The sequence below is a fragment of the Chenopodium quinoa genome, unplaced genomic scaffold (assembly GCF_001683475.1).
Source record: "Chenopodium quinoa cultivar QQ74 unplaced genomic scaffold, ASM168347v1, whole genome shotgun sequence".
NCBI lineage: Eukaryota > Viridiplantae > Streptophyta > Magnoliopsida > Caryophyllales > Amaranthaceae > Chenopodium > Chenopodium quinoa.
In genome coordinates, this window is record NW_018744633.1 from 3,561,191 (window position 1) to 3,575,434 (window position 14,244).

Sequence of the window (14,244 nt, forward strand, 5' to 3'; positions counted from 1 at the left end):
CATAATAGTAGAGACAATTATTAGTTTAACATTTTTCTCCGTAGCATGCAACATTTGTTACTAAACCTACTAACCTATTATGACTATAACATATTAACATAATAAACGAAATTGTGAGACAATCTCCTACAAGACTAGAACTAATTATTTTAATGCGTGCTATCTTATTTTCCAATCGGCGGACTTGTGATGATTAATTAATTGGTTACTTGCTTGTCCTCGTACCTTTGTATCAACATCTGATCTCGATCTCTCTTAAAAAGATCAAATCTTCCTCACCCTCTAATAGTCTAATATGCATAATATACATTATTAGTGTAACTTTTAAAATTAGGTTTAATTAAATTAATTTTAGGTAGATAATAATTAAGCTTAAAACAATACAATAGTTAAAGTAAGGTGTAAACCTCGATGGGAGCAAGCATAAGACCAAACCCGCACTCTTCTCCTTCAAATTCACTGAGTTTGACCGTCAATAAAGGAAACACACACGGTAATTTTCACATGGGACGACGGTTCTCTTTATAATTTATTTTCCATTTTTAACTTTACTAATTGTAGTAACTATTACTTCTACTACATTCATAGAATCACACTACACATTACAAACACGTACTACACTCTATGGGAAGGTGAAGTTGCGTTTACACTCCAATGGTAGGAAAGTATCTTTTTACTATCTTATCTATAATTGTCTCGATATGATTGCAGTAAATATGGAAAAACGGTTTTACCCTATCCTCTTAATCTATGAAGCACGGAGTAAAAGATTATAAATTCGTGCAAAAAAATAAACATGGTATCATTTTGTTTGTACATGAAGTAAATTATTCAACTTAATCAACTACGAGTACAAATAATGATATGTGATAATTAGTTAAAGACAAAAAAATAAAAAAAAATAAAAATAAAAAAAATAAATAAATAAATAATTAAGCAAGCAGTAGTATTAGGGTTTTAGATTGATTATTTGATATAATACCTTGTATATATACTAAATTACGAGTTTGCTAGTTGATAAATGATACCAGTAATATTAGTTCGTAATTTAACTAAATTAAATTAAGGGAAATTGGTCTTTTATATTACTCGGTATAATATAAAAAGGTTTAATAGTGTTCATTTCTTATAGTAGAAATTTCTCTTCAAATAATATGGAGTATTATTTAGTAAAATTTAAATTAGATCCATTAAATTCAATAACTTAATGGGTCAAATATAAACTCTACATCAATAAACATACAGTACATAAAATCAATTTCCACTAGTAAAATTAATTTTAAATCAATCAAAATCATGTGGTTTTGCCTTATAGGAGTAAAAACATTCTTGCCTTCCTAGTGTGAATTTATTTATAAACAATAAAAAATTTGATGATTTTGAAACTAAGTCATTGAAATTAAGAAGTATTGTGAAATTAATTAAGAATAAATTATACGGAGTATTATTAATCAAAAATTTTGATTCTTATGAAATCACATGATATACACTGTATGTAGCCTTTCAAAAAAAAATGTATATAACCTTAAAAGTTGTATACAAACATTATACTCGTAAAATGTATTTTTTTTTTTTAATTTAATACTCCGCATTTCATATATTTTTGAAATTTTATGATAATATTGATCACATTTATATAATAATTTTTAATTTTGACAATATTGATCGCATTTGCATATAAATGTGATCAATATTGTCAAAATTAATAGGGAGTAATTATTAAAAAAAAAATGTTACTCCGTAGCATGATGTATTTATTTAAAATGAATAACGGTAAAAACAAAAGAAAGACAAAATCTCGGTAATCTCATCGTAATCATACACCCAAAAACTTAAGCCTATTGGGGGGAACAAAGAAGGTTGCCATTATAGACAAAAAAGAGAGTTGCACCAACTTTTGACCATTCTTCTCACCCACTTATATTTTTATTTTATTTTATTTTTCACCGTCCTATTATTAATTACCATTATATTACCACGTACACGGATAAAAAATAGATTACATTAGTATGAGTAAAGTAGTGAATAATACTCCATTTTTTTTAAGGAAACAAGTCACCTGAGATGGATATGATGCATCATGATTCATGTACAAGTACAAGTATATAGCATAATGTTTTCATACAGAGAAGCTTAGCAGGTTTTTTGAATTTATTCTCTTTGTGTGCTTGTATAATCTTTGTATATCAAAAGATGGCAATAATATAAAAGAGCGATTTACTCAATATATATGTTGTAGTTAACATATTATAACAATTTCAAGTACAATCATATTTACCCTATATAGCATTGTCGTGAAATGTTACTCTCATCTTTTATTTCTATTAGAATGAGCTGAGCAAGGATCTCAAATATAAATTATGAGTCCAATAATGACTTGCAACTAAATGATAGCTCACATACTCTTAGTCTCTTACTTCCTAGTTAGCATTTACATGCTCAACCCTTTGGTTTTCTTTAGTGATGATAATTGCGAAATGTAAATTAGTTCACTTTCATGGGAAATTGACCTACTTATCATCGTTCTACACCATTTATTGACACACACTAGTACACTACTCTTTAGCTTGTTTTGAAAAATGCATCCGACTTTGTTTAAATGCAAGTTCGAGTGCATGCCTAATGTATTGTAAGACTTTTTACGCCCCAAAACATTGCAATCAAATTTACAAACATGCATGTGATACCATGCCCATATGGCTTTTGTTCGATTGAGTGTCGCTTCACACCGACGCATTTGTGTGTCCAATTTAAGGAGGCTAACTGTGGAATTGAAGGTGCACATTCATCATTGTATTCGTCTTATTTTTAGAATATGCTATGCTTATTTATTTAACATGAAGCAAGCTAATCAAGAGTAGGTGGCTATTGTCTTATTATTATTGCACGATGATATTGCAGAGAGAGCATCCATTGCACTTCATTATTGCTTCAAATTATCATCCATCCCTACAAAACTCTTACTTGATCCTAAAAGTAATGTATATTATCGCGTTATTCATCTTAAAGATGACACGGAGTAGTATTCTTTTAACGTGAATTTTATATCATAAAAATAACATATTCTCAATTCTTCTAATGAAGTGTTTGGTAAGTAGCAGCTAACGACTCGAGCTCGAAAAGGAGGACATTCTCTCTTGGAGGAGTTAAGAGAGACCCATAATGTGAATGATCAATCATATGATATAGAGGTGATACAAAGAAGTAGGATAAGGGCTGTCATATGAAACGGCTCACATAGGCCAGTTATTAGTTAATCATCATCTGTGGATGCATGCACACTTGTTTTGTGGGGCTGTTTTTTCTGATTTCATGCATTGTGCCATGTGATTTCAGCATGCCTCTTCCTCTTTCATCTTCATTCCCCCCTATTTTCTTCAATTATAAATCTTTTTCTTCAATTATATAGGAATATTCATCATCAACATTACTATTATTATTATTGCCTTGCAGAGTTATTATTATAGGTCCACCTCCATTTACAAATTTAATTTCTTACATACATTATTATTAAGCGGGTGTATGTGTCAATGTGTGCTTTGTAGACATGGAATGGAAGTTGCAAATCATTGATATTGCAATCCAATCAAGCAAGCGCAGTTGAAAATGGTTGGATTGGAAAATTCACCTTTTGACTTTGAGATCACGAGTTCAAGCCTTATTATCATCTATTATATTTGTTGTGATTGGGAGCGATGAATTTCCTTACCTTTCCCGTCCCTTTACTTTGAAGTGTTGACCTTTGCAGGCAATGCAGGCATTAGTGGTCTTTTATGATCATACAAGTGTTAAATGTGTAAGGCTTAGATGGAAAAAGGAAGTTCAATATTCATTGCTTATGGGATGAACTATGTACTAATTATTTAATTTCATATCAAATCAAACTAAATTAAATGTAAATTGGATTTGTTTCAAAAAAATATGTAAATTGGATTAAGGGTCTGTTCTCTTACGTTGAAATTCAGTTTAATTCAGTTTAGTTCAGTTCAGCTCAGTTCAGTTCAGTTCGTTCAGTTCAGCTCAGCTTCTAATTTCCTTCTCTTATAAAATATTCAGTTCAGTTCAGTTCAGTCAATGAGAACAGGCCCTAAAGTCATCAAACTATAAGTTTAATCAACAAATCGTAGTAGATTAAGTATTTTTAATTCTTTATTATATGGAAAAGGAGCAGGGGTGGACATTCTTGGTTGTTATATTTCATAAATAATTCAATTTTGTTTTGTGCAAATTATAACCAATTTCTGAGGTGCATTTTAATAAGAATATATATCCCTGATTCAGCATATAAAAAAAAATAGTGTATCCCTAATTTTAAAGCTAGAAACATAAATTTTTGGAACTCCTTTTGCAATTGCATGACATAAACGTGGATTGGCTAATACAAAGTTTAGCATTTTTATTTATTTGCTATTTTTCAAGTGAAAAGATCTTCAGAGCAACCTGGCTGTCAGTTTGACTTAATTATATTGAATGCAAATTAAGGAATTGGATTATATATAATGTTTTTTCTCCATTATTAATGCCTCTATCACCTTAATTTACAATCCTCTCCTATATTTTGCTTAACTCAGCTAACCTATGTTCGAAATCATTCTAAACATTACTCCCTATTACCTTAAAATTTAAAAAAGTAGGAGTAAAATTATCAGAACCCAAATTCTAATATGTGACTGGCCTCATCATAATGGGGGTAATTTCATTAGTGTTATTAGGGTTACTCGGTCAATTTTATAGGAGTTACTCCGTCAATTTTATAGGAGTTACTCTGTTAGTGTTATATGAGTGAATCGATCAGTGTTACATACAGGAGTTATACGATCCGTATTACATGAGTTACTTTATTTTTTTACAACCAGACACGTAGTGTAGTCAGCCAGTCAACCACACACATAAGACGGACTGTTATAATGGTAATATCAACCAAGAAGTATGGTCAAAAAAAGATATGAAAAAAAAAAAGAAAAAAAAAAGTGAGGGAGAGAGGAAGGGAGGCAGTGGGAAGTGGGAATTTGCATGGGAGAAATCAGCGGAGCACCCGTGCCTTCTTGGGAACAAAATTAGCGAATATTGTCAATCTCCCCTTTTCTTTAACACTATTATCCATGCTTAATTACTTTTTTAATTAATTAATTACATGCATAATTACACTCAGAAGAAAAAGAATAACTCTATAAACACAAACACAATCTCCATAACTCAAGTGCTACTGCTTCCCCAATGAAAAGTTACACTTTTTTTTATATAATAAGGTGCCTTTTTTGCATGGTCCATGCAATGCCTCATTGGCAACCTAAGCCTTATCTATCTCTTCTATTTGCATTCTTCATTAATATGTATGAATAGATGTGTTTAAAATACATATTTATTGACGAATCTAACAATATATGAATAGATGTGTTTAAAATCCATCCTTGCCTCAGCTCCGCCCATCTATGATTAAGAAATGGACACGTATGTGAGTTTGCAGGCTGATCCAGGCGGAGGACATTGTCAGGTGGGGTGTTTGGCTGGGACGACACATCTATTAAAAGATAACGCAAGTGTCCTAAGATGAGCCCAACGAGAACATAAATCTCGTGTGGAACAGAAGGGTAAAAGCTCGTTTGATTTTAATTTTTAGTACGAATACGAACTGTGAAAGCGTGGCCTAACGATCCTTTAGACCTTTTGAATTTAAAGCTAGAGGTGTCAGAAAAGTTACTACATGGATAACTGTCTTGTGGCAGCCAAGCGTTCATAGCGACGTTGCTTTTTTATCCTTCGATGTCGGCTCTTCCTATCATTGTGAAACATTCACCAAGTGTTGGATTGTTCAACCACTAATAGGGAACGTGAGCTGGTTTAGACCGTCGTAAGACAGGTTAGTTTTACCCTACTGATGAGAGTGTTGCAATGGTAATTCAACCTAGTACGAGAGGAACCGTTTATTCACACAATTGGTCATCGTGCATGGTTGAAAAGCCAATGGCGCGAAGCTACCGTACGTGTGTTGGATTATGACTGAACGCCTCTAAGTCAGAATCTGGGCCAAAAGCGACGCATGCGCCCGCCGCCCAATTGGCGTCCTACAGAAGGGGCTTCGGCCCCCAAGGTCACGTGTCGTAGGCTAAGCTCGCGCGGTGGATGCGTCGTGAGAGCCGCCTTGAAGTACAATTTCTACCGAGTAGCGAGTTGAATCCTTTGCAGACGACTTAAATACGCGGCAGGGTATTGTAAGTGGTAAAGTGGTCTTGCTTCCACGATCCACTAAGATTCATCCCTATGTCGCTTCAATTCGTCCTCCCCCCCCCCCCCCCACCCTATTCCCTAAAATCACCTATATATATTTTGGAAAATGAGGTTAGCAGTGCTTCTTATATGCTAAAAAATGCTAAGTAGTGGATTGATACAAGTCACAAAGCCAAAGCATTGGGGTGTGGGATGGTGCAAGGGGGCGTTTGGCATGTGCACAAGACATGTGCACCCAAGGACAAGGCATAATACAGACAACTAGTTTTGTCGTCTGAGGGCATGCTGTCGTTGCCTTAAGATATGATGATTAAGGATGAATGAGATGGTTCTGGGCATTATCCATGACTCCCAAGGGCAATTGGGAACCCATGGAAGTACTTGGATGCATAATCTTGTCGGGTGAAAAAATGATGTACGAATGCCAAATTTGAAGGCTATAATACATGAATTCGGAGCAATTTAGGAGGTGTCAGGACCCAGTGTCAGAAATTCACGAAATTGTACAGGATACATCCCGGGGTAATATGATGTTGTTTGGACCCATATCAGACCATATGTCGACTACATAAAAGCCCCATGGAAGCTTATGGCCAATACAAGAAGCGTGTACGGAAATTAGTAAATTGGATGCTTAAAGGCAAATTGGATGCTCCCAACCACCCAATTGGACTTCCGGAGGGTATTAAGGTCTATAGGTAGATTCTCGGTGGTTTTTGTTTTCGGGTAAAAAAAAGTCAAAAATTGACAAAATTAAAGGCTATATATAATACATGCTTTTTGGCCAATTTCGGAGGTTCCGAGACCTAGTGTCGATAACTCTCGAGATTACAGGGGATACATCTCAGGGTCATATAATGTCGTTTAGAACCATATATGATCATTATATGTTGTCATAAATGTCCGTGGTAGCCTAGAGTTTATGAAATGGGTGCAAGTTGTGAACGGGTAAATTGACAGTATGAAGGCATATTTGATGGTTTTTTACCCACCCAAATGGACTCTCGGGGTGTATTGGGGTCCATGGGAAGCATCTCGACAATTTTAGTTTTCGGGTCTAAAAAGGTGAAAATTTGTTCAAAATTGAAGGCTATAATACACGATTTCGAGTCAGTTTTTGACATTTTTTCAAAAAATGAACTGAATGCGTGAGGTGACTCATGGGGTCATATAAGGTGGTTCGGAACCATTACACGCCTATAAAGATGTCTATAAAGTACCAAGAATGAGTTATGTTTCTATTTTGAAATTCATGAAATTTTTAAATATAATGATATACTGTCATAAAAGTATATTAAAGTAATATAAGTTGACAAAAATGATGTTTATATGAATATAATGATGTCATGCGTATAATTATAATGATGTCATATGTATAAATATAATGATGTCATAAAAGTATATTGAAGTGATGTGACTTGACAATTATGATTTCATATGAATCTAATATAATGATGTCATATAAGTGTAATGATGTCATATTATGTAATTATATTTATAAGGCAAAATTGGCCTCAACACTCTGAACTTTGGCTTGGGTGCACTCAGCACCCTGAACTAAGAAAAATAGTCAAAACATCCTGAAGTATTAGCATGGGTGCACATAGCACCATACAAGAAATTTTCCGGCCAAAAGTGGCCGGATTCCGGCGACTTTTTTTTTTATAAAAAATGTTTTTTTTATTTTCTTATTATTTTTATCATTATTATTATTATTACGAAAATACCTCGATTTGCTTGTTATTTTTTTGACGGAAATTGTTCATGTAAGGTTTCGGGGGTCATTTTTATCCTTAATGAGTCCAAATTTAGCTCAAATTTTGCAAAAAAAATAGAAATACCTCGTTTTGCGTGTCGAGAAATATCTAAGTAGCTAAGACACGCAAATCGAGATATTTCTGGACACGTAAAAGATGTATTTACTTTGCAAATCCCGAGCTGAATTCGGACCCAATAAGAGTAAAAATGACCCCGAAACCAATACGCAAATCGAGATATTCCTCGACACGCAAAACGAGATATTTTCATTATTTTTTTTGCGAATTCCGAGCTTAATTTGGACCCATAAAGGGTAAAAATGACCCCAAAACCTTACCAAAATAATTTCCGTCACAAGAAATAACAATACGCGAATCGAGATATTCCTCGACATGCAAAACGAGGTATTTCCATTACTTTTTTGTGAATTTCGAGCTTAATTTGGATTTATTAAGGGTAAAAATGACCACTGAAACCTTAATTTCCGTTAAAAAAATAAATAACAACACACAAATCGAGGTATTTTTGTAATAATAATAATAATAATAATAATAATAATAATAATAATAATAATAATAATAATAATAATAATAATAAGAAGAAGAAGAAGAAGAAGAAGAAGAAGAAGAAAAAAAAAATTATTAAAAAAAAAAGTCGTCGGAATCCAGCCACTTCTGGCCGAAATTTTTTCTTGTATGGTGCTAAGTGCAACCATGATAATACTTCAGGGTGTTTTGGCTATTTTTCTTAGTTCAGGGTGGTAATTGCACCCAAGCCAAAGTTCAGAGTGTTGAGGCCAATTTTGCCTATTTATAATGATGTGATGCCATAATATGATGCGACTTGACAATAGTAATGTCATAAGAGTATAGTAATCTCATATAAGGAAAATGGTGTCATATAACCATAATATTGGTGTGATATGACTTGACACTATGACTTGGAATTGGAAAAAAATACATGTTATATATGATGTAACTATGGATAATCATACTACTATTCACATGTGTGCTGATTGATGTGTACGTTGATTGATAGACTATGGATAATAATTATGCTACTATTCATGTTTGTAATCTAAGTATCACATCTCATCTCTTATTCCATATATATTAACACAAATTGTCCCTCAATCACCATGTCCCGGGGTCAATTGACACATTCTCAGTCCAAAACAACCCTAAACCTCGAAACACGAGCAATAAGGGTAATATGGGATGTTTCAAAGTGTCAAAAATCCATCTATCCCTTTACTTTTCCAAAGTGTTTCCCGATATATCTTCTAGGACTGCTTCAGCAACTTTCCATGTTTTCCCAATTATCGCCTTTTTCCCGTATTTTCCATTTTTGGGGCCCACAAAAATTATTTTTTGGAAAAAAAAAGTGTCAAAATGAAGATTAATACACATTCTTTGGATTCCACCAAAACAAATTGGGTGTTATTACCACATTTTCAGAAGTTTTGTCCCATTATTGTGTTACTGTTAGTCGGGTCGGTGTTCACTTCAATTTTACAAGGGGTACATTATAAATCTCTTTAGGGGAAGGTGGGCAACTCAAGCTTGAATATCTAAAATTTAGTTATATTCAACTTTGGGGCCTTCTCCGAACCTGAGGTAGGTTGTGTGCATTGCCAGACACTAGTAGAATGCACACAAAAATCTCACCAGGGGCGAGGTAGAAATTATGACAGTATCATAACTTCGAGGCCGGGAATGTTGACCTGGTCATTAGCTAGGAACGATGCAAACGCAACCTCGTATCTATGAAGCCGATATTTTTCGTCTTGCCTTCGATTAATTACCCCTCCTTTGACGTTGATTTTTATGTTAGTTAGGGTGTTTTCAACTATTTCTTGTAACAACTTTTTGTTGTTTCAGGATAAGTAGTTCGGGGATTCATTTGGCGAAGCAGTGGTAACGCGTCAATTATTCGTTGACGGTGAACCTATGTGAGTTTGGGGATTCCGACAAATTCTTGATACTATGTTTGTGGCTGTGGGGTTGCACGGCTTGGAAAACCTTGGTGAACTAATGGAACTCTGTATGTTGCTTTATTTTAGTCGTCTACATAAAGTATTCGCGAACCGATGAGGATGTAGTGTTTCAAGGTGGATTGATGATGGACTATAATAATCGGATACGAAAGAGGACGATTAGTATTCGTGACTAGTTCAATTCTTCACATTATTGTTGCATGAAATCATCGTAGTAGTGAGTCTAGCCTGAGTTAACGATTGGAATTGTTGTTTTCACGTCTTACGGTGCTAGTTGAGGGATTTCGACGAATTTTTGCAATCATATTTGTGGTTGTGGGTTGTATGCTCAGGATTTCTTGACATAGTGGTACGGAAAATGTGTGAGTAGTTATCGACTTTTTTGTTTGGCAGGCTCCATGCTTGTGCATCGAATCGCACGCTGATAAACCTCTTCAGTGTTTGCTCCAAGTACGGTAAGTCTTGGACTTTTTGTAAATTACCACCCCGAAATGTACAATGTATTGAAATAACCACCCATTTTTTTTTTTGAAATTAAAAATAACCACCCATATTTTACAAAACATGTAGGTTTTACCACCCGACCTATACTCCGACCAGTTTTCCGAGCATGGGCCCCACATAACAGTTGTTTTTTGGTTTTTATAATAATGTGGCCTGGGTTACTCCATTAATTGTCAATTGATTTTAGAATAGAACTCTGTTAAGTATTACTCCGTATATGTGATCATACGTACTGATCTCCTCCGATCCGATATGAGCTTGCCCAATAAAGTTTACCCTATACATAACAAATTAAAGTAGCTCCAAATACAATCATAATATATCAATTGATGACGCTTTACTCCTTTCATTCCTTAATTTTCTTAGTTTTAGAAACTAGGTTACATTGTATATGCTTCCGAACACTTACTCTTGTCATGTACACTACTCTATATTACATCAACTATGAGGCTATCTTACATAACCCCAATCACCCGTACCTCAAATCAAATCGCAATCATCAATCAATGCAAAAATAAAAACCCATTACATGCTACGAAGTATTATTATTTATTTTAAATAAACACAAAAATATCTGCTAAAAATGTTAAATAATGCATGATAAAAATGACCTGGCCAAATTACGGTCAAACTCAAACAATTACATGAAAATCTTCTGCACGTAAAAGAACAATCTCTGTCACGACATCCTATCGAAAAGGTAGGCGGATAAAGAACTTGTAGATCATCATACAAATTAAAGTAATACCCTATTTATTTGCAAAAATACTAGGGTTTTTAATTGCAATTATATTTTTAACATAATATTAATATTGTACACTCAATTACTTAATTAAATTAATTAATTAATTACAAAGCAAGGTTAGTTATGAGTCTTATGACTGCTAATTCATAGAGGGTAGCTAGGTCTTGTGGCTCTATGAAAGATAATAGAGACAAAATTAAAGCTAAGCTAATTAAGCTAATTAGTGTGGGATTAGAGCTTCATTATTATTTTTATATTTTTCTTGATTTAATCAATAACATGCACTTTGCCTCATGCTTGTCTAGGGCTGTCTTCTAATATTTATAATTTTATACTTAATTCTTCTCATTTATATTTTTGCTTAACATTTTGCCCTAGAAATGCTCATAATCCAACGGGAAACAGTAATTGGGATTCAAACCTCCTTTTTACTAGGGTTTTTCTCCAAGAATTACTCCTATTATTTGATAAATTAATCATATTGTGCTTGCTAAGATCCCATATTGATGAATTTGATCAAGTATAGATATATAGTATATTGTAAGTCTAGTGATGGTTGCTCCACCTATTGTCAATTCGTTAAATTTAATATAGAGTTTCACTGGGTCTGTATGATTGTATGTATTGTGGTTAGTGGTATGCATGTCCGTTGTTAAAAGTTGTTGTATACTTCAAGAGATTTGAAATTATTGTGAATGTAGATAATACTGCATAGAATGTTATTAGTTTTCAAACAATCATCCTAAACGTATATAGCGAGCCCTACCTTCAACAATTACGCGACAAAGCTATATATTTTCCAAATTATTATAATGTTGGAAAGTCGAAAAAAATATTATCCATTGTTTAATAAGTCTTGAATCTTGATCTTGCAATCCATAGATCAATTGTACCAATCTTATTGATTTGAATCTTAAACATTATTACTATAAGATATTTGAATATGTATATCTTATATATTGTTGAATATCCCGGGGCCTAAGTTGATCTCCCTTGGCATATGAGCTCTCAATGCAATTTGCATTCATACATTGATCCATGCAATTTAACCACAAAAGAAACTTAATTATTGAAGTTTTAATTGGGTATTATAAATTATAATTAAGCTTAGACACATTCAGTTGCGTGTGATTTAAGATGAAGAAAGTCACGTGTGCTAGATCCGTTCCATAATGCAGCTTGCCACTAATTAAATCTACAAGTTTTGTCATTCATATAATCCAAATTGGAATGAAGTGTTCGAGAGATTTAATTCAAATTTATAATGTTAATTTCGTGAGATAACTATTGAACATATATGAGAAAGTAATTCTTCTTGGAAATTGTACGTGAATCTGATTTTGGTCTAGGTTGTGTAATTTTGTTAATTTGTATCCAATTTTTGCATCTCTTAATTGTTGACTAGATTGATTGATATCCTATTACGGAGTACATACAATTATACAGGATCGTTGCAATGATTTTGGAGGCCCTGTTCTAAAATGAAAAAATGGGCCCTTAATAATTTGAAAACATACAAAATTAATTTTTAACCTATTATTTACACCATACACAATTAGATAACCCTTATGTATTGGGAAGATATTTAACAGCTTGATAAGAATAATTATGAAAAATCAAAATTAATTGCTTAAATGCTTTGCCATTGTTATGAAATACGAATCGATTAATTTTGAATTTGGCTGAAATTAACTTTTTTACGTTGAAAATTCTAAAATGGAAAAATATACAGTACAATTTCATGGAATTGAATTGATGTAATTGTGAAAATACTAATTTGAATTGATAGAAGAATATGAAAATTAAAGTGTTAGAAATTAATATGGAACATGTTGTGCATTACAAATCTTGAGAGTTGTAGCATTAAAAAAAAAAAAAGTTAAATAAGAATTGAAAAAAAAAGGCCCTCTAATAATCGGGGCCTGTGCTAAGGAGCACTTTGCACTCCCTATTCTACGCCCATGCAATTATACAAGGGTGAGTATGGTGTAGAGATGTACATTAGAGATTGAGGCCATGAGCTAAAATCGCGGCCTTCATAATTCAAGTGAGTTATTACTATAACGATTATTGCGTCTATGTTATCACAAAAATAGAACTAATAATTGTACGTTTGTACGTCGTTGGTCTTGTTTTTTAATTCAGAATTCAAGTTCTAGTAAAAGAAGATTTGAAATGAAACTTTATTTTCTGGTAGTAGTTTGATTTTGAAATCTTATCCACCCCAACCTCACGCGTTATGGAGAGAAAAGTGAATTAACTGTCCTCGGCTCTATTTGTTCTTTAATTTCTTTACCCTAATTTCTAACTTTACAAATTAAAGATGTACTCGTATTATACTATTTCTTGCCCTTTTTAAATTACTATTAAAAACAGAAACAAAAATGAAATCAATGTCCTAGCAATGTAGCATTCACTAATCACTATTTTTCACGTCCATGAGTGCTAAATAATGGTCAAAACTCGAGATTAAAGAAGTCAAGGAACTGTTATTCCAGGTTTTCAGCTTTTGCTTGTTTGCTTGATAAAAGACAAACAAATTATTCAAACATCGATGTTCATTCATAATCAGACATCCATATTTACTTCTCTTTCAAACTTCGAGCTTTGCATAATAGTGCATTAATTTGATAATCCTTATGATTAATTAGCTATATGACAAGATTAATTATTGATTAATCAACGACTTGAAATTGTAGGATTGTTATTCTACCTTGTAGCTAGTACTTGCATCATATAGCGTTTGTATCTCGAGTCTCGGCACCAAAAGTTTTGCGTTGGGATTATTTACACCATACAAGAGGTTTTACAAATAATGGTTTATCATTATCGTATGTACTCGTTTTATTCAAAAGTAATACTTCATAGTTTCATATAATTCAGAGTACTATTTTAAAATTTATGATAAAGTTGTCACCTTTTGAACTCAAGTCTAGACACATATTATTGATGATAGCGTTGTATTATTTCTCATCATCTATACGTAAAGATTTTTCATTCACGTGAGAAATAT